Here is a 24,380-nt window from a genome sequence, read left to right on the forward strand (position 1 = left end):
GTGAAGGTAAAGATTCCCCTCGCACATATATGCAAGTCATTCCCGACTCTAGGGGGCGGTACACATCTCTGTTTCAAAGGCAAAGAACCAGCATTGTCCGAAGACGTCTCTGTGGTCATGTGGCCGGCATGACTAAACACCAAAGGTGCATGGAATGCTGTTACCTTTCCACCAAAAGTGGTCCCTATTTTTCTACTTGCATTTTTTACGTGCTTTCAAACTGCTAGGTTAGCAGAAGCTGGGACAAGTAACGGGAGCTCACCCCGTTATGCGGCACTAGGGATTCGAACCGCTGAACTGCCGACTTTTCGATCGATAAGCTCAGCGTCTTAGCCACTGAACCACCTTACAAGTAACTAAGGATACTTATTTCACAAAGGAGGAATGAAGGTATTCAAACGACAAGGACAAAGCTACGCAAATAAATACTGTATGTAAATAACTTAATTTCATATGCAATAGGTATAGGCAGTTTGGTGCCCATCATGGCATTAGGTTTGTATTCTCTTAACCCTTTGACACTAGCCATGCCATTAAAGACTGATGGGAGATGAACTTTAAAAAATATACTGAGTACCAGAATTGCTTAACCTTGAGTTATATTACTAATTGGGTATGTGTGTCTTTGCAGAAGTAGCAGAATCTCATCCATCTTTCTCCTTGGTTAGTAAATGTTATTTTACACTCCCTTCTGTTAACTAGCATGAAGGGGAAAATAACTGGGCGAACTGAGCTTTAAACAAAAAGAGAGAAAAATAAAACCTGGCCAAGATTCAAGGATTTGGGTTTGAAGGGTCAGGAGAGAGAATATGTTATTCATATTTTTTTTTTACCCTTCTGTAATTGAACAGAACTTTTAATCTATCTTCTCCTGCCCTTCCCCCACCTCCTCCAAAGCTGCTGATTTTACAGGTTTAGAAAAGTCTCTTGGAATCTCTTCTCCTTTTTGCTCTATGAAGAGAAAAGAACCAGCCAATAAACTCCGAATGTTTCAGATTCAACAACCAAATTTATATGACTCTGGAGAGGTAAGCAAACCAAGTATTGTATCTTCATTTTCTTCATGGCACTCTATCAGCTTTTTCTTCTGCTGATGCTGGAAGTCAATAAAAACCCATTAATGCCAAGATTCCATATTAAGCTTGACAGTTTACAAATTGCAAAGGTTTTTATTTCAAACATGATCAAGTCTGGAGCGCCAGGAAATTTTGCCGAGGAAAGTAGTGTGTGAAGAATCTGAATAAGAGTTAGCCAAGTAATTTGCTGGATGCACTGTAGGCAAAATAAGCAAATTTACCAAAATGGATTGGGGGGCGGGGGGCCGGGGGGGGGGCGGGGAAGATTTACATGAACATTTGCTGAAATTTAAAGTCAATAGGAATCCATTTATTTGTGGTTTTTCGTGGGATAAGCCACTCTCATGGATGCAGCAGTGCATGTCCAGGTTGTTACTCAGTGTGTTGTCATGCACACAAACCATTTATTTATTTATTTATTTATTTATTTACTTAGAATGGCATAGTGGTACAATTAGTTGCAGATGCAGTATAAAGCCTGCGATGCAAAATGAAATAGAACCATCTCCCTGTGAAATGGGAAGGAGCTGGGCTGCTCTAGGTCATCGCTCTTCTGCTGTCTCCTCCAGCAGTTGCCATAGATGGAGTCCTTCTCCACCTCCTGCCCTTTCGTCAAGACTGTGAGTTGACGAGGGTGATTCACCATGCCATCTTCAATACAATAAAATCTGTATTACCGTTATAGATCAGCCTACGGAGGGTGGTGTACAGTCAATTAAAAAAACATCACAGTATATAAAAAAGAAAAGCTAGAAGATATAACAGATGTATGCATTAAAATGGAAAGTGTGTGTCTGTCTCTGTCTCTCTGTGCCTGTCTGTCTATCTGTCTATCTGTCTATCTATCTATCTATCTATCTATCTCTATCTAGCTATCTAGCTAATCTGTCATCTATGTCTGTCTGTCTGTCTGTCTGTCTGTCTGTCTGTCTGTCTGTCTATCTATCTATCTATCTATCTATCTATCTATCTATCTATCTATCTATCTATCTATCATCTATCTATGACTGTAACCTTGTTGCTGTACCATCACAATTTATATTGACTGTTTCCTAATATGATTTGATTGGTTATTCGTACCCTATGACTGTCATTAAGTGTTGTACCTTATAATTCTTGACAAATGTATCTTTTCTTTTATGTACACTGAGAGCGTATGCACCAAGACAAATTTCTTGTGTGTCCAATCACACTTGGCCAATAAAGAATTCTATTCTATTCTATTCTATTCTATTCTATTCTATTCTATTCTATTCTATTCTATTCTATTCTATTCTATTCTATCCTATCCTATCCTATCCTATCCTATCCTATCCTATCCTATCCTATCATCTATCTCTATCTAGCTATCTAGCTAATCCATCATCTGTTTACAGTATCTATCTATCTATCTATCTATCTATCTATCTATCTATCTATCTATCTATCTATCTATCTATCTATCTATCTCTGTCTGTGTCTAATCTATCATCTATGTCTGTCTGTCTATCATCTATCCATCCATCCATCTAGCTGTCTACAATATACACAGAGAGAAAGTGTATGTTCTTTAGCTGATGTTGGCTTACACACACACACACACACACAGAAGCCAACATCAGCTAAAGAACTGGCAGCTGTGATTTTATATTTTTGTGTATATAATAATAATTTATATTCCACTCTCAACAATATTAAACAAGTCAGGCTGTGACTATCCAATGTCAAAAACCTCTTCCAGGCCGTATGGAAAAACACCATCTGAAATGGAATATCTGCTCAAAACTATCCATACAGACAGCCAAAACATTGCAATGGAGCTTGGACTGAACAAATTTGCCCACTCCTACTATCAACAGAGGGAAAATAGTGAAAACTGAAAGAATCAGATACCCTATGGAAAGAGTTTGGATGGAGAAGATCATTACAAACACTTGAGCATTCTTCAGGCTGACAACAGTAAGCACACTGAAATCATGAAGGTTAGGAATAAATCCATCAGAAGGCTGAAGAAGATCTTATATGTTGATGGTAGTAATTTGAAAATGAATGTTGCAGGGGTGAAATCTAAAATTTTTTGCTACGGGTTCTGTGGGCGTGGCTTAATTAGTGGGCGTGGCTTTGTGGTAAGGTGACTGGTAGGGCGTGGCTTGTTGGTAAGGTGGGCATGGCCAAGTCAATGTCACTTCTTTGCCCTTTTTTAATTTATAAAACACAACACAACTGGCTCACCCACAATATAAAAGCAGCTGTGCTAGACCCAAAATGGCCCCTGCAACAAGCAGAAAACTCACACAGCCACAAAAAGCCCAAAAAACCAACTTTCACACTTTACACACACAAAATTCCACATACAGCTTTTTGAGATTTTGTGTGTTTGTGTAGTTAGAATGAAACACCACAGAAACACACTAAATCTCAGAAAGCTGCACAAATGTTATTTTATTTTATTTTATTTTTATTTTTATATAAAAGCAGCTAAATTTAAAACTTCCTAAACTTTAAATGGCTAGGTCTAAAAAACAACAACTAAAAAACCCCCAATTAACTATTTTTTTAAAGCTCCCAAAGGGGGAAAAAACTTACCCAATAGAACGGGGTCTCCAACCTTGGCAACTTTAAGACTTGTAGACTTCAACTCCCAGAATTCCTCAGCCAGCTTTGCTTTGCTGGCTGAAGAATTCTGGGAGTTGAAGTCCACAACTCTCTGCCTGCTTGATTGCAGGCAGGAAGGTTCAATTGCTTGCTGATGCAATGGATTGCAGCAAGGCGTTGCGACCAGCAGCTAAGGTAAGCAAGCTGGGGGGGGGAAGGGATTTTTGCTTCCGATTAGCAGACAACAGCTGAGATTGTTAGAGCTGGGATCGTCAGAGCTGGGATCGTCAGAGCCATTTAAAAGAAAAAAAAGGCTCTGATGATCGTGCAGCTCAGCTGGGCATGGGGGGCGGGGGCAGGGATTTTTGCTACCGGTTCTCCCAACTGCCCGCCGCCATCGCTACCTACTCGTCTGAGCCGGTCTGGACCGGGAGCATTTCACCCCTGGAATGTTGAATGTGCACGTTACATAGTTTTCAGCACTTGTATTGGAGCACAGCTATAAGACAATAATATTTTAAATTTCTGAAACGCCTTCCGTTTCTTCTAAAGCAAAGTAAGGAAACGAAAAGTTACTTTGGAAAGAGGTCAGAAAACTTCATAAAGGACTTTCATCAAAACATTTTCTGCAAAATAGTGCTTTAAACTTTTTCTACAACATGTTGAAAGTTTCATTGATCTAAACCAGCTCGTCTTCATGCAGATATAAATTTACTGGGTATATCAGCTACTTAATGAGGATCAACCAAGAGAGAAACTTGCACTCCAAGTATTGATTTATAAACAATTTAAAATTTAAACACTGCCAAGAAATCACGAAAGGCAACTCTTGCTCCAAAGGAGCATAGCTACTTTAAACCTCTATTCCCACATGTTTACACTATCTATTCAAAAGCCTGTTAGATCTAAACTCTTTGATGTATGACCAGCTACTTCTTCTGTGGCTTTTTGTTAACTCAAATCTAAACCCAGTGGGGAAAAGGACAAATTGGTTCTTTTATCAAACACTTTCAGTATCTATTTCCACTAAAGGGGGATCTCATATTCTTGGTTTATTTATGTACTGCCGCATGAGCTATGTTATGAATCTATGAAAGAAAGAGAAAACGGAACATAGGATGACTTAGGAGGGTGTTGTGGCTTATCGGCGGCCAGCGGAGCTGGCAGCAGAGACAGACAATGAGGAGGTTGGGGAGGAACATGGCCCAGTCCTGAGGGAAAGATCAGACAAGGGCTCTGCGTCAGAGGGAGAGAGGGAGTTAGACAGCAGTGAGGCAGAGGAACAGCTGGAGCCCATTCCAGGTGTGCACATGCACAGAGCTGCCAGAAGACAAGGACAACTCAGAAAGCAGGGTCGACTTAGGAGTAAAGCCACACTTTGGAGATGATTGGCCCCTCCCATAGGAAACAAAAGAGGAGCGAAAGGGGACGGCAGGCTTTTGCAGGAAACAATTCATTCATTCGGTCATTTCAAGAGTGTAGAGTTCTGTTCCTGACTCTAAGAGACTCTGTGCCAAGTTTTGTCTTGTACTGCGTTTGGAAACAAGTTACGTGGCAACTTGCCAAGCGAGATAAGGTGTGTTGATAAATATTCCTTTGAAAAGCTGTTTGGACAAGCCTTGCTGACTGTGAATGAAAGTAATTCACAGTCATGTAAATAAAAGTCTGCTTCCTGCTTTTTAAGGGATCCTAGGTCAGAATAGAAGGCACACAAGAAGATGGACTCTGAAGAAAAAGACTCCCATATGTGATTTAATGGAAGAAACTTTTCACACTGTGCTTTTCGACATGGGTAGGACGTCAATGATCTTTGTTGGCATATAATTTGGTGATTGGCAATTTTTCTTCTTTCAGGATTAGCAGTCGAGGTAGTCCTTAATTTACGACCACCACTGAACCACAAATTTCTCTTGTTCAGCGAGACAATTGTCAAGTGAATTTTGCCCCATTTTACAACCTTTCTTGCCACCGTTGTTAAGTGAATCACTGCAGTTGTTCAGTTGGTAACTTGGCTGTTAAGTGAACCTGGCTTCCCAATTGAGTTTGCTTTTGTGTCAAACTTTGTGTCGAACTAACAGTCCTTCCACCATAAAAGCAATAGCATTTAGACCTATATACTGCTTCACAGTGCTTTACAGCCCTCTCTACAGAGTTGGCATTTTGCCCCCAACAATCTGGGCTGGGTGAAATCCAGCAGCTTCTGACAGGTTCTAGAGAACTGGTAGTGGAAATTTTGAGTAGTTCAGAGAACCGGCAAATACCACCTCTGGCTGGCCCCAGAGTGGGGTGGGAATGAAGATTTTGCAGTATCCTTCCCCTGGAGTGGGGAGGGAATGGAAGTTTTGCAGTATCCTTCCCTTGGAGTGGGGAGGGAATGGGGATTTTGCAGTATCCTTACCCTGGAGTGGGGAGGGAATGGGGATTTTGCAGTATCCTTCCCCTGGAGTGGGGAGGGAATGGAGGTTTTGCAGTATCCTTCCCTTGGAGTGGGGAGGGAATGGGGATTTTGCAGTATCCTTCCCTTGGAGTGGGGAGGGAATGGGGATTTTGCAATATCCTTCCCCTGGAGTGGGGAGGGAATGGGGATTTTGCAGTCTCCTTCCCTTGGAGTGGGGAGGGAATGGAGGTTTTGCAGTATCCTTCCCTTGGAGTGGGGAGGGAATGGGGATTTTGCAGTATCCTTCCCCTGGAGTGGGGAGGGAATGGAGGTTTTGCAGTATCCTTCCCTTGGAGTGGGGAGGGAATGGGGATTTTGCAGTATCCTTCCCCTGGAGGGGGGACGGAATGAAGCTTTTGCAGTATCCTTCCCCTGCCATGCCCACCAAGCCACGCCCACCACGCCACATTACACCCACCAAGCCACGCCCACAGAACCGATAGTAAAAAAAATTGGATTTCACCACTGAATCTGGGTCCTAATTTTACTGACCTCGGAAGGATAGAAGGCCGAGTCAACCTTGAGCCTGGTGAGATAATGGTATCAGTGCTGCCGGTAGCTTCCCAGTGATTCCATTATGAGCTTTACAAGCCTTATTTGCAGGTAGCACGGATTAAGCTAGAGACTTTTCTGTGTGCAAATCACATGCTAATGTTCTGAGTTGTAGCCCTTTCTGGTTGTAAGGTGGAGTGAAATCCTGCGCACAACTTCTAAGTCTCAGAGTTGGAAAAGGTCATTGCATTAGAAAGGGCCGTTCATATGCTAACAACCACATTTTCAGCAAAGCAACATTTGTAAACATTAAATCAATAATCAGTCTGCTTTAATTAAACATTATTGGGAGGCACAGGGGCATTGGTCGATGCATAACTTGGCCTGGAGAGCCATTTTAATTGGAATTCATCTTCAGTGCAAAGTAACTACTGCTGAGTTCATGTGGGACCATCATTTTCAAACAGAACATCCTTTAAATGTAATTTCTCCGTTTCTCACAGAATGAAATGAAAAACACAGACATAAATAAGATTAAAAACATGGTAACAATTAAAAAAATAAGAATGGCTGTTTTAAAAAGTCTAGGACATCTGTTTTTTGCCAGAACACAAATAATAAAAAAAAGTTGGCATTAAGTAGGCAACATTGGGAAGGAAGTTCCCCTTAGTTTTAAAAGTGCTCTCTTCTAATCACTATTTGTATGGTACAAAGTTGTGATATATTGTTAGATCCAATCAGGAGCCAGAGTTTCCCAGATTAGGAACATGGAGAAGGTAAATAGGCAACTGTAACTTAAAATCTACTGTAAGAAATGTAAGACCTATTTACTACTATTATCATCGTCTTTTAACGACCCCATAATCCCTTGCGGGGTGGAGTCTAGGCAACTGAACGGAGCTAGCAGAGTGTTTTAATGGCCGTATGTCCTTCCTGTCGCCAATGCAGAGTTTAGTTCAGCAGATATATACTCCGTGTGCGCAGAGAAAGAAATATCTGCCTCTACCTAGGATCGAACTCACCATCTCCTGATTGGAAGGCGAGAGCTCCACCTCTAGGCCACCGCACCACTTCACCTATTTACCACTATGTTTGGAGAAAATTGAGATAAGAAGATTCTGATCTTGAATTCTTCATTCATTGAATATGTGCCACTCCATTTCCAAAAACTTGCTGCATTAGACCAGGGATGTCAAACTCACGTCGTCATGTTGTCGTGACGTAACATATCATGACTTTTTTTTCCATTTGCTAAAATGGAGGTGAGGGTAGCCTGTGTGTGATGCATCTGGCCTATGGGCTGCGAGTTCCACTGTTGGGGCCCATTATGATTATGTCCAGTAGTGTGTTCCACTTACCTTCGCTACCGGTTTGGAACTTTGCTCGCGTGCGGCACTTCTGCGCATGTGCAGAACCTTCCAGGCGGAAGGTTCCAGGTGGGTGGGTGGAGCCTCCCGCCACTGCCACTACCGGTTCACCCCGGTTCGGGCCGAACTGGGCCGAACCAGTAAAAACCCACCACTGATTATGTTCTACAGTTCTTCCAAAATAAATTTGAAATCCAGGAATGAAATTAAAAGGAGTAAAAGAAAGATAAACCAAAAAGTAAGACAGCATCCTCTTTTACCTCGAATTCTGCACACATGAAGCAAAATGAACCCAGAATGATAGAGAAACAGAAATGCAGAGTTGAAAAGGATTACAAGAATCTACTCCAAAATCCCTAGCAATGTGCAAAAAAAATTAAAATGAACCTCTTTTATAGGTGGCTACTTGGCCTTTTGTTAAAAAGTACCAGACCCTTCACATCCTGGACATAAACTGTTTCAACTCCTACCCTCTAAACGACGCTATAGAGCACAGCACACCAGAGCAACTAGACACAAGAACAGCTTTTTCCTGAATGCCATCACTCTGTTAAACAAATAATTCCCTCAACACTGTCAAATATTTACTAAGTCTGCACTACTATTAATCTTCTCATTGTTCCCACCACACATCTCCTTCCACTTATGACTGTATGACTGTAACTTTGTTGCTTGTATCCTTACGATTTATAGTGATATTGTTTCCTGTTTGCTTATTTGTACTCTATGACTATCATTAAGTGTTGTAACTTATGATTCTTGATAAACATATCTTTTCTTTTATGTACACTGAGAGCGTATGCACCAAGACAAATTCCTTGTGTGTCCAATCACACTTGGCCAATAAAGAATTCTATTCTATTCTATTCTATTCTATTCTATTCTATTCTATTCTATTCTATTCTATTCTATTCTATTCTATTCTGAGATCAACCATCTCCAAACCTAGATCGCTCTACTGTTGCTTACTTTTCTTATCATCAGAAAATTTTCTTTAAGTTTACATGAAATCTAGATAGCTGCAATCTACATTTATTATTTCTGGACCTAATTTCTATGATCATGGAAAATAGTTAATGTCCATCTTCTTTTTATGTACTTGTCCATGGCTATCATGTCCCAACTAACTCTTGCTTTTTCTTCAGACTGAACATCTAAAGTTCCTTCATCCTATGCTCATAGGGCATATCTTCAAGTCCCAATATCACCTTCATTCTCCTCCTTTGAATTTTCTCCAAACTGTCGATATTCTTTTAAAAAGAAGGTGCCCAGAATCATACACAGTACTCTTGTTCTATATCTTCATTCATTCAGATTGACTCATCTGTTCCTGTTAAGATTCAGCATCCAATATAGAGGAGAAAACCTTAAGTAATGAAAAGAAAGCTTTACAAATGCAAAATGTCAAACAGGTATCAGCAAGTTTATACTGTCAATAGGACGCTGCTAAGTATGTCTTCTTAACAATAAGCCCTGCTAAGATTAATAGGGCTTACTTCTAGGTAAGCAGAATAGAAACATATAGGATTGCTCTCTACGATTCTGTACGATTTGCTTTCCTTGACTAACTCCAATCAATGAGACAGCTACAGCGGGTCGAAAGCAACAGTGATAAAATGCCACCTTATGAAGTAATTGCATTCATAGATCTTGCCAAATGAGTCATAAAACCATCCATCAATATCTTTTGGCGGTGCAAAAAAGCACAGCTACATAGAGAGCTGGGAATTCTTTGATCAGAAAAGCTTACGCTGTGGTTCTTTTTCTGGTCCATAAATCATAATTCCTTGAGTTTGGTACCAGAGTTTAGAAAGAATTCAAATCCCCTGTTGCCATTTGAAGATATCTAACAAGGTGCTAACATTTCCATTAAAGCTGCCGACAAGCTCAAACCTCTCATTTATGTCTCTGCCTTAAATGGATGAAAAAGGTGCCAGAAAGTTTCTGTTAACTGTTTTATCCCTGATAATTACATCATGTTTTCCAAAGATAGCTTTGATTTATGTTGTAAGATCACTGCTTTTAAATGGTCCACTTCATTTTATAAATCTTCTGTAATGCATATTCAATTGCTATTTGGAAGCATTCATATATACCAGAGAAAAATAGGATATATATGCATACAACAAACAAACAAGCATATCTATCTATCTATCTATCTATCTATCTATCTATCTATCTATCTATCTATCTATCTATCTGCATATATATGCTTGTTTGTTTGTTTGTTTTTCCTATTTCTTAACCATCCATCTCCCTTAGATGTATTTGGATTCTTCACCACTGTCATTTTTAAGGTAATGCTCTTAAAATATTGGATAAATGTAAGCCACATTTATCACGCAAAGTATAAATATATTGGAGATCCTGGGTTAGCTATAGTTCCCAACTGAGAATAAACTTAGAAATAAAACCCAGAGAATGTGTAAAATAGTCCTCATTGTAATTTCTCAAAAGGACATTTGAAAATTATAAAGCATTGAAGTATTTCAGTACAAAATGCATTTCCATATATTTCTCTCTCTCTCCCTCTCTCTCTCTCTCTCTCTCCCTCCCTCCCTCCCTCTCTCTCTCTCAAAACATACAAAAAGGGGGTTAGCATAATCATAAATACAAGTAACCATGGATTTACGGCCGTTGTAATTTACAAATTACAAATATAATTTATTTTATTTACTCTGCAAGTGGCAGTTGGAACTTTAAAGTACAAATAAATAAATGTTAAATCCCATGTATGCAAATATAAACAAGGCAGACTGATATGTAGGACTGAATGAACAAAAATGTTCCCTTCGGTGAATATTTAAAATGCAAACAAACAAAGCAAAGTGAAGAAGGCTTGATGAAAAATAGGGCTAAAAAACCTGCACAATATATGTATGTAATATTTGCGTGGGAGAGACCCACGCCAATGCGGGGAGGGGGCATACATGTGGTACCCGGGCCACTCCCAATTTGTTGCTAGATGTTGATTCCTGTTCTGATTAAATTCACACTGATGGGTTTTTGAAGTAATGAAATTGGGATTCTCACCTCCCTCTCCACCAGCTGCTTGATCCCCTGATCTTTCCAGTTCAATATTCAGAAAGAATAGAATAGAATAGAATAGAATAGAATAGAATAGAATAGAATAGAATAGAATAGAATAGCAGAGTTGGAAGGGACCTTGGAGGTCTTCTAGTCCAACCCCCTGCTTAGGCAGGAGACCTTACACCACTTCAGACAAATGGCTATCCAACATCTTCTTAAAAACCTCCAGTGTTGGAGCATTCACAACTTCTGGAGGCAAGTTGTTCCACTGACTAATTGTTCTAACTGTCAGGAAATTTCTCTTTAGTTCTAAGTGGCTTCTCTCCTTGATTAATTTCCATCCATTGCTTTTTGTTCTGCCTTCAGGTCAGGGGTGGGTTCTACTTACCTTTACTACCGGTTTGCAATGGGATCGTGTGCATGTGCACTTGCTTCATTTGCACGCACCTTGCTTCTGCACATGCGCAGATCACTTCTGATGATGTCAGGGTCAGTGGGCGGAGCCTCCCACTGGTTTTACTACCGGTTCTATAGAACTGATCAGAACTGGGGGCAACCCACCACTGCTTTCAGGTGCTTTGGAGAATAGATTGACTCCCTCTTCTTTGTGGCAGCCCCTGAGATATTGGAACACTGCTATCATGTCTCCCCTAGTCCTCCTTTTCATTAAACTAGACATACCCAGTTCCTGCAACCGTTCTTCATATGTTTTAGCCTCCAACCCACTCATCACCTTTGTTGCTCTTCTCTGCACTCTTTCTAGAGTCTCCACATCTATTTTACATCGTGGCGACCGAAACAAAAGAAATTGTTCTTGAAATTGAGACGCCAATGGGAAGCCAACAAAACTTCAGCTGTTGTTGTTGCAAGGCTTTTATTTCCTGGCTCCATTGTGCACCAAAGCCAAAATACCTACAGTTTGTTTTGGATTCTTCAGTATTGTCCTTCCTAGTCACAACTCTTCAGAAACTAAGCTTCTGTTTTCAGGGTCCTTGCTTTCTTCAATTATACAGAGAATTACCCAGTTGGAGGCCATCCAACTTTAAGTTTCTTACAACAGCAAATGCAGGACACCCCTAAAAAGATGAGAACAGAGATTATGTTCCAGAAGAAGATAGTTCTGTCTCTGGATAAAGTTCAATAAGATTTTAACACCAAACTAAGACTAGGACCTGGAAGAATAGGCAGATTTTCAATGACTTCTTAATCTACATCAAGGTGTGAGCCATATGAATTTTTGGGGAGATGCTATTCCAGAGGAAAAGCACTGCAATAAAGAAGGCTTTTTTTTTTAAAGTTGTCCCCCCATATCTCATGTTTGGCCCTCCATGTTTACGCCTTTCCTCTCTCCAATTCTAGTCAATCTCCATGACAGTCTTTCCCTGTCTGCGTTAATCCTTCTTTTTTCCTTAGACAAACCTTCCAAATTGTTCCGAGTCTCACTGAGAGGCATCCTTTCATTAGCCTTCTTTGAGAATGGCCATTATGTCCTGATGCCATTGATAACAATGATTTCACACTCTGGGTTGCCATTTTTGTTTCTCACACTCCCCCTCCTTTTTTTCCCACAGCTACCTTTCTGCTCTTCATTGGCCCTTTCGCTAATACGATATCAGAGGTGGGTTTCAGCAGGTTCTGACCAGTTCTGGAGAACCGGTAGCAGAAATTTTGAGTAGTTCGGAGAACCGGTAAATACCACTTCTGACTGGCCCTGCCCCCATCTATTCTCTGCCTCTCAAGTCCCAGCTGATCAGGAGGGAATGGGGATTTTGCAGTAATCTTTTCTTCCCCTGCCATGCCCACCAAGCCATGCCACGCCCACCAAGCCACGCCACACCCACCAAGCCACGCCACGCCCACCAAGCCATGCCCAGAGAACCAGTAGTAAAAAAATTTGAATCCCACCACTGCATTATATCCTTTCACTTCTTTTTGTTTTGCTCTTTTGCAAAGGGCAGAACATTCACATTTTCCTCCTATCCTTCATCATTGGGAGAATCCCATTTCTTGCTTTTATTTAGACACATTCAGCTGGTCCTTGTTATCTTCTCAAGGTGAATTGTGAAACAATCGATTAAAACTCTCTAATATCAACAGAACCAGCAGTTACTAGAGAGTGGTTCTGGAGGTGGCAGGGAACAGAGTTAGAACTGGTATATATATATATATATCTCAGAGGTAGGTTTCAGCAGATTCAGCAGGTTCTAACTAGTTCTAGAGAACCGGTAGTAGAAATTTTGAGTAGTTTGGAGAACGGTAGTAAAAATTCTGACTGCCCCCCCCCATCTATTCTCTGCCTCCCAAATCCCAGCTGATTGGGAGGAAATGGGGATTTTGCAGTAACCTTTCCCTGGATTGGGGAGAGAATGGAGATTTTACAGTATCCTTCCCCTGCCACGCCCACCAAGCCATGCCCACCAAGCCACACCCACAGAACCCGTAGTAAACAATTTTTGAAACCCACCACTGATATATATATCCATTCATATATATATAAAACATTGTTTAATATGAATACATTGAACTTCATAGAAAAATATACAAGAAGTTTCTATTTGCCTTAATTCAGAAGAATTTTAGTTTAGTTTAGTTTAATTATATCCTGCTTTTATTATTTTTAAAAACAACTTAAGGTGAGTAACATACCTGATACACCTTCCTTCTCCTATTTCCCCCATAACAACAATCCTGTGAGGTTGGTTGGGCTGAGAGAGAGTGACTAGCCAAAAGTCACCCAGATGGCTTCCATGCCTAAAGTGGAACTAAATTCATAGGCTCCTGGTTTCTAGCCTTAACCATTAGGCCAAACTGTATGTAATGGTATGAGGGAATGACCTTCATAGACTGGACGCAAAGAATACTATTCTATTTGCACAGTAATCACATGTAAACATCTTAATCATAACTATGTACACACAAATGTAAGATAACATGAAGCTGGGTCCACAGCCAACATCCTCTGATGTGAGTTGTTGCATTTGCATGAAAATGTCATTCATGTCAGCCATGATGGTGCAGTGATAAGAATGCAGTACTGTAGGCATAGTCTGCTCATAGTCGGGAGTTTGATTCTGACCAGCTCAAGGTTGACTCAGCCTTCTATTCTTCCGAGATTAATAAAATGTGGACCCAGATTGTTGGGGGCAATATGCTGATTCTTGAAACTGCTTAGAAAGAGCTGTAAATCACTATGGAGCAGTATATAAGTTTAAGTGCTATTACTACTGCTATCTATGTTATAGGATATTTTTTCTGCCATAAGAGCTGCCTATTTTGAGGGCATTTTTTTAGCTATGAATCATACCACAAAATCCCAGAAAACACATACACTTGTTCTACAAACTGCCTGTATACAGTACTTAGTATACCCCAAATATCATATATATATATATATATGTCTTCTTAAGTTTTCACGGGTGTGCATATGCAAAAAATTAAAATCTTGGGTGTTTTCCCGCGTCATTATAAATAAGTTGGTATAAATATTTAAAATCCTGGTTAAAATCCCAGCTTGCAGAGTGCTCTGTAAGGAATTTTAGAAGATTTTAAGCTGGGATTTTAACCAGGATTTTAAATATTTTAACCAATTTATTTATAATGACGCGAGAAAACACCTGAGATTTTAATTTTTTGCACACACACACACACACACACACACACACACACATATATATATATATATATATATATATATATATATATATATATATATATATATATATTTTCATCTTATGATTTCTCATTTGGCTCCTGTAGAAATGAAATGTTCAGCAGGTTATTAATACAAATTAAAGTTATATCTTGAATATTAAAATAATATCAGGGCTACTTCCCGCCATTCTTAGCTGTTAATTACATAAACATTTTTGGCTTCTTATTGACTTTTCTTTCTTTTTGTTAAATGACTGTATCTGGTCTCACCTCAAATTATCACAGGGCTTACTACTGTGCTGATGTGCCTAGGAAAAAAGTCACTGAAAGTCGAGGGAAAACTATATTCAATTCCATAACTCAATTACATAAAATTATGCACAGTTTCTATCAGTCTTTTTTTGTACGCTTACAATTCTACAGTTCTGTTCCACATTTTTTCTTACTAATGAAGAATTTATGGAGCTCTTTCCATTTAATGCTTTGAAAGTTGAAATTATCACATTATTATTCAAGCCATAATCTCAGGGTCGGCAAGAGAAATCAAATGGAAAGTATGGAATAGCTGCACAGAAGATTCCTAAACTCGCATGGACATTGTCAAGAAAAATGGGTATCAATAAGAAAGAAAGCAACCACCAAAGATAATGTGGGTATCATTTGTTTGTAATGAAGTAAATGCGTATCAAAGATAATTGTCTTGGTAGACATTATTAAATTCATTCATTTTCACTGACTACTTGGCTAGGCTAGCTTTCAGCTTAGAGGTGGGAAAATGCAGATCTACAGGAGTAATTTCCATTTTAACTGGGCCAATCTTCAAGTGTACAATTTTTTTAAAAAAACATCAAATTATTTTAAAATATGTATGAAAGAAAGCAGTTGTTTCCTCCCTCGGTTTTTTTTTTTCAAGTATGGAAGTTTTGAAGAGCTAGAGTAAAAGTTCATGAACCTAGTTGTTTGGGAGTGATTTAGAGGTCAAACAAACATGGCTTTGTGAGAAATTGTAGGCAGAGCTATACATAGATACACAATAGAGTAGAGTAGAGTAGAGTAGAGTAGAGTAGAGTAGAGTAGAGTAGAGTAGAGTAGAGTAGAGTAGAGAAGAGCAGAATTCTTTATTGGCCAAGTGTGATTGGACACACAAGGAATTTGTCTTTGGTGTATATGCTCTCAGTGTACATAAGGAGAATAAAATACATTCATCAAGAATAAAAAGATACAACACTTTGTGATAGTCAATGTTACTAATAAGCTATCAAATCGTACTAGGAATCAAATAAAAACAATATAAATTGAAAGATACAAGCAACATAGTTATAGTCATAAGTGGGAAGAGCTAGATACTAGTAAGGAAGAGAAGAATAATAGTAATACAGTCTTAGTAAATTATTTGACAATGTTGAAGGAATTATTTGTTTAGCAGAGTGATGGCATTCAGGAAAAAACTGTCCTTGTGTCTAGTTGTTCTGGTGTACAGTGCTCTATAGCATCGTTTTGAGGGTAGAAGTTGAAACAATTTATGTCCAGGATGTGAGGGATTTTTCACAGCCCTCTTTTTCACTCATGCAGTATACAGATCCTCAATGGATATTGGGGAAGTCATGTCTCATACTGTACATGGCAGCTCAGCCCAAATGGAGAGAAATATGAGAAGAAGCATTTCAAACAAATATGCCTTAATTAACTCACTTTAAGGAAGCTGAGAAAATCCTATTACCATTTCTATTTTAAAAAAAAAACAAAATTACCCCCAAGTAGCGCTAAAGATCTCTTAATGAAGTTTGTGTAGGTCTTGCTTCCTTGATCTCATCCAGCTGCATGGAGCTTAACTTTCCTCTTGGCAAGCAGAGGAAAATGCTACTTGGTAATTGATAAGAGGAGGTGAGAGGATGACTTTATAGAGACTGGTAGTATTTTTACAGTTTTAAAGGAGAACATAAAAGAGGGGACTGCAGATTTGATACCGGAAAAAGGAGGGATGCTACAGGACAATGCTGCCATCTGTGAAATAATAGATTAAACCAGCGTTGATGCAATTTGCAAATCTGTTTCCACAGAGATTTATTTATTTACGTACTTAATTATTTTACAGTACCTATTTGTGACTTGCCCCAATTCCAAAGGACTCTGGTTGGCACACAAACACAAAGCAAAGCAAAACAAAAGCTACAATAATTGTAGTGTGGGGAAAACAATAGCCTCCCTTTGAATATGCCACAGCAGTAGGCTACAAGTTTCTGCAGGCTCTGTACCTACTGAGCATAAAGGCTGTTCTCCTGAAGAAGCAGGACTGGGGGTTGGAGAAAATGTTTGGAGAGAGGGCAAGTGCCAGAGGACAATAAATACATGATTTGCTTCAGATCTAAAACCATATATGAAGTGAGGCTTAAGTCCCCACCTACAAAGAAGTGTCACTGTATCATATTATCTTCCATGGTGCCAAGTAGTTTCATTAATACTTTTTCTTGTATTATTGAAATGGTTCCACATTTGCTCTAATCTTACCTTTTGCCCAATAAGAAAAACCTAGAAATTAGAATTGGAAGGATCTCAAAAATCATCTTGATACTGTACATTGTCATGGTGATGGAATTAATTATTACAACCCTCTTCCTTTCTTTTCCAATAAATACAGTAAATGAAACCATCCATCATCAAGTCAGTTTTGTTAATCTCTTCTAGGAATTCCACATCTTGTGTCCCAGGTCCTAGTACTAACCTCTATCATTTCTTAAGTTTCTGTACCAAGTTAGAATCATGGAAGTTTTTTCTTGGTTCCTCTATACAGTAGTGGCCAAAATTGTGGAAACCTTTTGGGAAAAGTGTATTTTCTAAAACTAGCTAATAACACCACTTTTTTGGAGGGGAATAGTACCATAAAATTATATATCAATGGAAAGATAATTTAATCAAGAATGTAACACAATAACATTTATGAAGGATTTGCTATTATAATAGCAGTTACAGTATAAAGAAGAAAATGAAACACATAGAAAAAATGAGATATACAAAAATTATCACCATAGGAAAAATGAGATATACAAAAATTATCACCATATCAGTTACAGCCTTACAAGGTCTTCCCATGGACTGAACCAAGTCTTTTAGTTCTACAGCTGTTATAATGTGAAACCAAGATTGAATGATGGCTTCTATTAACTGGGTTCTGTTGCTGGGTCACTTCTGACTAACAAATTTCTTTAGTCGGCTCCAGAGATTTTCAATTGGGTTAAGGTCTGGGCTATTCCCAGGCCATTCCAGCAGTGGAATAGGATTATCTTGAAACTAAAAAAAAAAAAAAAAGTGGTGTTATTAGCCATCAAAGCTCAAAAATACACTTTCCCCAAAAGTGTATTCCACAATTTTGGCCACTACTGTAAATCAATGCTGTTCTGTGATCAGCTTTTGACTGAATATGAAGAATGACCAAAGCTCATTGTTACAAAATGCTAACAAGAACAAATGAGATAAAAATGATTCTGGTGACACATTGGTCATCTTTGCCGCTCTAAAAAGGTCTTTTCTTCTCCTCTGCATTCCATTTGCAGTTTTTATTGCCATCATTATGCCCACAGACTAATTGCAAAGCAGGAAAATGCCTTGCCTAGCGACAGACTGTCAGCCCAACAAGCTGACTAATTTCCACGTGGAAGGAGGCCAGTTCTTCAGCATTTCAGAGAGAAGAGTTTTTACTGGCCATGAAATGAACTTAAAATATTTTACACGCCAAGCATGTGCTCTCCTCATCGGTCACAGTTCTCCAGTAATGATGTTGTGCATTAGTAACCACTCCAGGGAAAAAGAGACAAATAGAACACAAGAGAGAGAAACAATCAAAGAAATAAAGACATTAGCAAATCACGTACAGTGTTTGGTGATGTGTCTTAAATCTTTTACTTATGTATTTATTTGTTGGTGATTTTTTTTGTTTATTTCATTTTGATGCTGCTTTTCCTCCTGGAGGAGCTTATAAACTTCTCTAGAGAAGCAAATAAAATATTAAGTATCAATCTTGCAATCCCAATCCAACCAAAGCAGCTAGAATGTAAATGTAATTACCATCTCCCCCATGGAGACTTTTTTTTCCCATGGTCCAGTACAAATTTTAGACAAGTTTTTTTTCCCCCCTAAGATTCCTCTAAGCATGGATCTCCAGGGAACAAAATATTCAGATCTACTCTCAGCAGGAATTCTGGCAAATTTTGTTTTAATCATTACCATGTGGCACAGAGATAAACAGCAGGGATTTCTAGAATTCATAAAAGTGAATTTTGGGTGGAAAACATGCCACATTAAGAAGGAAGGAAGGAAGGAAGGAAGGAAGGAAGGAAGGAAGGAAGGAAGGAAGGAAGGCTGGCTAAAGGTACACTGTACAATAAGAGAGTAGGTAAGTAATAAAATAATCTATATTCTACTAAAACTCTCATGTCTGTTTAATACTTTGTAAACTTCAGTTGGGCAAAATGATGCCTCACAGAGCAGCCATTCTGAATAATGTACCTCAAATGGGATAATTTACAGAATGAATCCAAAATCCAAGACAAAGGACACCTGTGAGACTGAAATTTGGCAAAATAGTAGCTTGTTCAATTCTACCGTGTTTTCCCGAAAATAAGACCCTGTCTTATATTTTTTTGAACCCTGAAATTAGCGCTTGGCCTTATTTTTGGGAAGGTCTTATTATTTTGGGGCGTGTGGAGGAAACCAGAGGAAATGGTGGAGACCGGCTGCACATGTGTTTAAATATTTTCGTGGAGGGCTTATTTTCAGGGGGGGGCTTATTTTAGTGCATGCGCTCAAAAGCCCAATTGGGCTTATTATCAGGGGATGTCTTATTTTAGGGGAAACAGGGTACCATACCTTCTATAACTATACTTCCCAGAAAGCAGTAGTTCAAGTAAAGATAGGAAGGACATATCCTTATCTTCTTTCCCATTTCCCTCTGGCCCTTGCATGCAACTGGCTGGCAACAAGGCCTAACAGGAACCAAATCTGAGGACCCAGATTGTGGGGGCAATAAACTAACTTTGTATAAATATACAAACGTATGAAGGCTATTGCTTAACGCATTGTAAGCCGCCCTGAGTCTCCGGAGAAGGGAGGCATATTTTTTTATTATTTTTTTTTAATTTGATTTATATGCTGCCCTTCTCCGGAGACTCAGGGCGGCTTACAATGCATTAAGCAATAGCCTTCATACGTTTGTATATTTATACAAAGTCAGCTTATTGCCCCCACAAACTGGGTCCTCAATTTACTTACCTTAGAAAGGATGGAAGGCTGAGTCAACCTTGAGCCTGGTGAGATTCGAACTTACAATAATTGCAGACAGCTGGTGTTAATCACCATGCTATTAGTCTGCTGAGCCACCAGGCCCTTGATATAAATCAAATAAAAAAAATAATAATCTGAAATCTATTTAAGGTAGTAGCCAGTAAGGGAAGAATGAGAGGGCAACTCAGATGCCAGCTGGCAAGGTAGAGACTGGGGTTACCGGTGCTGGATGGGTGAACTAACTTCCTTTCTGGAGTAAGGGGCCCTTGGAGACAATGCTACATGTGAGGAATGAGAATGCAGTTTTCCCTGTGACCTCTGGCTCCCTTCCCCCCCCTTCCCCACAAAATTTGTAGGCACGTCTGCAGGTCAGCTGAGGGGGAGGAGGCAGTGATGGGGTTCTCTTGAGAGTTGTCTAAAATGTAAGACAGAGAGCTGGTGGGGTGTGTGTGACAGCAATGGGTGAACCCTTTTCCTTCCTGAAAGGTGTGGGGCCTTGTGGACATGCCAGAATCGGAAATAGGGGGTGCAGTTTTCTTCATGGTCCATGGCTCCCTTGTTCCCTCTTTCCCCAGCAAAATAGCAGGCAATTCCATTGGTGGGGGGAGGAGAAGGAGGAGGAGGAGGAGGAGGAGGAGGAGGAGGAGGAGGAGGAGGAGGAGGAGAAGAAGAAGAAGAAGAAGAAGAAGAAGAAGAAGAAGAAGAAGAAGAAGAAGAAGAAGAAGAAGAAGAAGAAGAAGAAGAAGAAGAAGAAGAAGAAGAAGAAGAAGAAGAAGAAGCTGCTTATATTATATGTGGAAAGAAGAATGAGCCAATAGATCACAGATAGTCTGGTATATATGTGAAAGATGGGACTATACAAAAGAAACTGGGACATTTCTAAAGGAGAAGGTGAGAAGAGTTTTTATCTTCTTCCAACATACAACTTTTTGATAAAATATCTCCCCTGTCAGTGGAAGAAAAAAAATGTCCTTTTTTTTATATACTTCCTGAAGTAAATACTATAAAACGTATGCTGTTATCTTGCTTGATAAATGAGAACTAGCCTCCTCTGGAAGTCCACCTCCTCTGGAAGTCCACCAGAGTACAGCAAAGGAAACATTCTGAAGATCCGTTCTGCTCATTCTACCCAAAAGTCAAGTTTCACATTTTTATAGCCAATAGCAGCTGTTCCTTTTGGCTTCATCCCAGCTGAATTCTCAGTCTTTCCCTCTTCCCCTTTCTAACTAAGGATAAAGAATAGGGCTCAAAACTCCCAGTTGTAGGGAAACAAGGAAGAGATGGGTCAAATTCATTCCTCTCCTCTCCCCCGAGAGGAAGTTCTGTTCATGGAAATTGATTCCTTTTTAGTGGACATCTCCCCGTATGGATGTTTGCTTGAAAAGCTCCTACCCAAATCCTCATCACCTCATTAAGTGAATCAAAGAAGCCACTGAGGAAGGATAATTAATATATCTCAGTTCCACAGTGCCTTTCAGTCATGCGTCTTTCCTTTCATACCTATAGCTCGAAGCCTCCATTTGAGAGAATAAGATTATCGGCATCTGCTCCAGAAAAATAATGAAATTACACATGTTCCTTCCACTTGAAAATTTAATAAGGAGTAACATCTGCCTGTCTGGCAGAGACGATGCCAGGATGACTCAGGAGGTTTGGATGGAGCAGGAGCACTTCACACAGTTTTCCTGGGGCTCAAATAAGACTGTGGCTGACATGGACTGGCTTGCATGCTTTTTTCATTTTTTTTTTTAATTTTTTGGTTAAGCACAAAGATCACCGTCAAATATAGAATAAATGGAGAACTCAGGATTTTTTAAAGATTACCTAGCTTGGAAAAGATTGAGCCTCAGAGGGTAGTAGAGTCAGATATTCTTTTCCAAAAGCGAAGTTTTTGGCTTCCTCCTTAGAGAGGAAATTGAACTGCCTAAATGACCTACAAAATTCTGAAGAATGGAAAGCGGTGGCTTTTTTTTCTGTCAGTAATTATCACATCTTTCACTCGGAGACATTAAGAATGGCTTCCGGGCCTTCAAGATTGCTCACTTGATCCAGCATTTTTTTCACTGCTCTGATTTCTTCCTCTCCTCACCGTAAGACTACTTCATAGGATCACTTCAATCTCCATGGGGAGAGGCAACTGTGTCTGGGGAATCAGAAATCTTGCTGAATGAAGAGAATGCACTTGCTGGATCACAATTTCATCTGAGGCTTATTAAATCATATTGACCACATTGATTTATCAAGTAGAAATTTCAGTGTTCTTCAGAAGAAATGAGGTTCAGAGATAGGTCGTGCATTGGCTGGACTCCCTTTCTTCTCCTTCCTACTCTCTGAAGCAAACCTCTACAAACCTGGGTTTAAAAAATAGATGTCAGGGTTCCAAGTAACACCCCCAATGAAAGAAAATTCCGAGGCAGCTTTGAAGGCCTAATACAAAAGATGGCTTCCAGGCCTGACAATAGGTTGATTAGAGCTAAGAATCTATCCAAATACTGGATTAATTTAGACAAGTTCTTCAATTGATTCAAATACATCCTCTTCCTTGTTTACATTGTTTACATTGATCAATTGCTGGCAGGATATTTAGAAACATCTGACAGAAGATAAGAACATCCTGAAATAAAGAATAAGATTGGTTTACATATTCATCATTCTAGAATTGATAAATCAAAATTTCTCGGAACTCCATAGCAGTACATGAAGGAATAATTCTCATCTGCTAACTCTGTATCATTTTATATCCCAAATTTTATTGTCACTGTCCATGGAGGCTCCCTTAAGTTAGTGTTGACAGATTTATCTTCTTTCTTGTTGTCTTTAAAAGGCCATTTAATGCTTTTAAATATTATACAATGTCCATAACATCCCCACAATAAGATGAATTTTATCAAACAATGTCCTTGTAGTGGATGTTATGTCCAAACTAGTAATCAAAGGTTTATTCTGAAGGACATCATAGAATGATTGAATAGTAGAGTTGGAAGAGACCACAACATTCATCTAGTGCAACTTCTATAATGGGCTGGAAAACTAATTAAGCTATCATGAGAAGTGGATGTCCAATCTCTTTTATAAAACCTTCAGATATGAAGAACCCTCAATAGAGTTTCATTATCACACAGTATTTGATACCAGGAGATAGCAAAGTATTTGATGCTAGAGCAGGTTTGTGAATACCACTTTTGATCTGAAGAGATGAATAAAATGTTCATTCCCTCAGATATATTAGGGTCGGTGGAGTCCTTGGTGCTCTCTGAATTTGGTTGTTTGCATGTAGATGGTTCATTACCCAATGAAGTAACATCACCATCATTGCATTGATAATGTTACCTAGTTGGGTAATGAAATGTCTGTAAGCAAACAATCAAGTTCAGAGAACCCAAAGACTCCACCGTTCAGTTCCACCTGAACTACATATATTCTATTAACTCTAGGCCTTCTGGAAGTTTGATTCTGTATTTGAAGTCAAGTGCAGGAACTAGCTCCTATCTAAATTTAGCATACACTTAAAAATCTACATTAGGTATATTCTATATATCGCCCACACCTGCAAGTATGATACAATATAGCATATAATCTCTTTTGTAAGAAATCAGGTTTTCTTAAAAAACAACAACAAAAAACAACACCCTCTTTGATTCCGCTGAAGACTGTGAGAGCCTGAAACCTTTTCAAGGACATTGTAACAAGTGTGGAGTTGAAGCAGACAGTTCCCATAACAAAGTGAACTTGTTTACATGGTCTACATGAGAGGTTGGGGGTTTGGCTGGGGAAATTATTGTTTAATTTTATGAACTGGTGTTTGGGAATTTCAGAGTTAGTTTTGCTTCGACATTACCATGGAGTCTATTCAATAAACAGTAAGATTTTCAGAACTGGAATGAACCTGGAGTTTTATTTGGATTCTTGAACTGGATGTTAACAGATCCATGGGGCTGCAAAGAGTTGGACATGACTTAGAAACTGAACAGCAAAAACAAATAGATGCCAAACAGGAAGCTTCAGAAAAGTTGGACTTCCCAGGGTGAGATCCCGCCAGAATACATATATTTGCCTCTATCTATTTGCTAAGTTCTTAAATACAATTGTAGACATTTTAGAGTTGATATAAATCAACTTCTTTGCACAAGCTTAACAACATGCAAAGGTAGGAGTTGTGCAACCTGAACAAAATGAAGTGCAAAGGAAGGAGTATCCTCAGGGTGCCATCAAAGTGGCCGCTGTGATGATGCAGTCAAAGCGCCACTTGTTTTCATGTGCATTGCACAATCGCAACCACCAACTTGACATTTTTTGATGTCATCTTCTATATAGGAAATCCCTTCATGATGTCTTCATGAGGACATCTGTGTAGGAAATCCTTCTAAGCATTTTTTTTTTAAATCATCATGCTCCTTCATATATATGACTTCAGAAACGTCCCCGGGAGCTGAAAAAATTCAGTATCTAAATTAAGTATGAGTAAGTCTGATACTG

This window comes from Pantherophis guttatus, chromosome 3 (assembly GCF_059756535.1).
Source record: "Pantherophis guttatus breed Tessera chromosome 3, ASM5975653v1, whole genome shotgun sequence".
NCBI classification, from domain to species: domain Eukaryota; kingdom Metazoa; phylum Chordata; class Lepidosauria; order Squamata; family Colubridae; genus Pantherophis; species Pantherophis guttatus.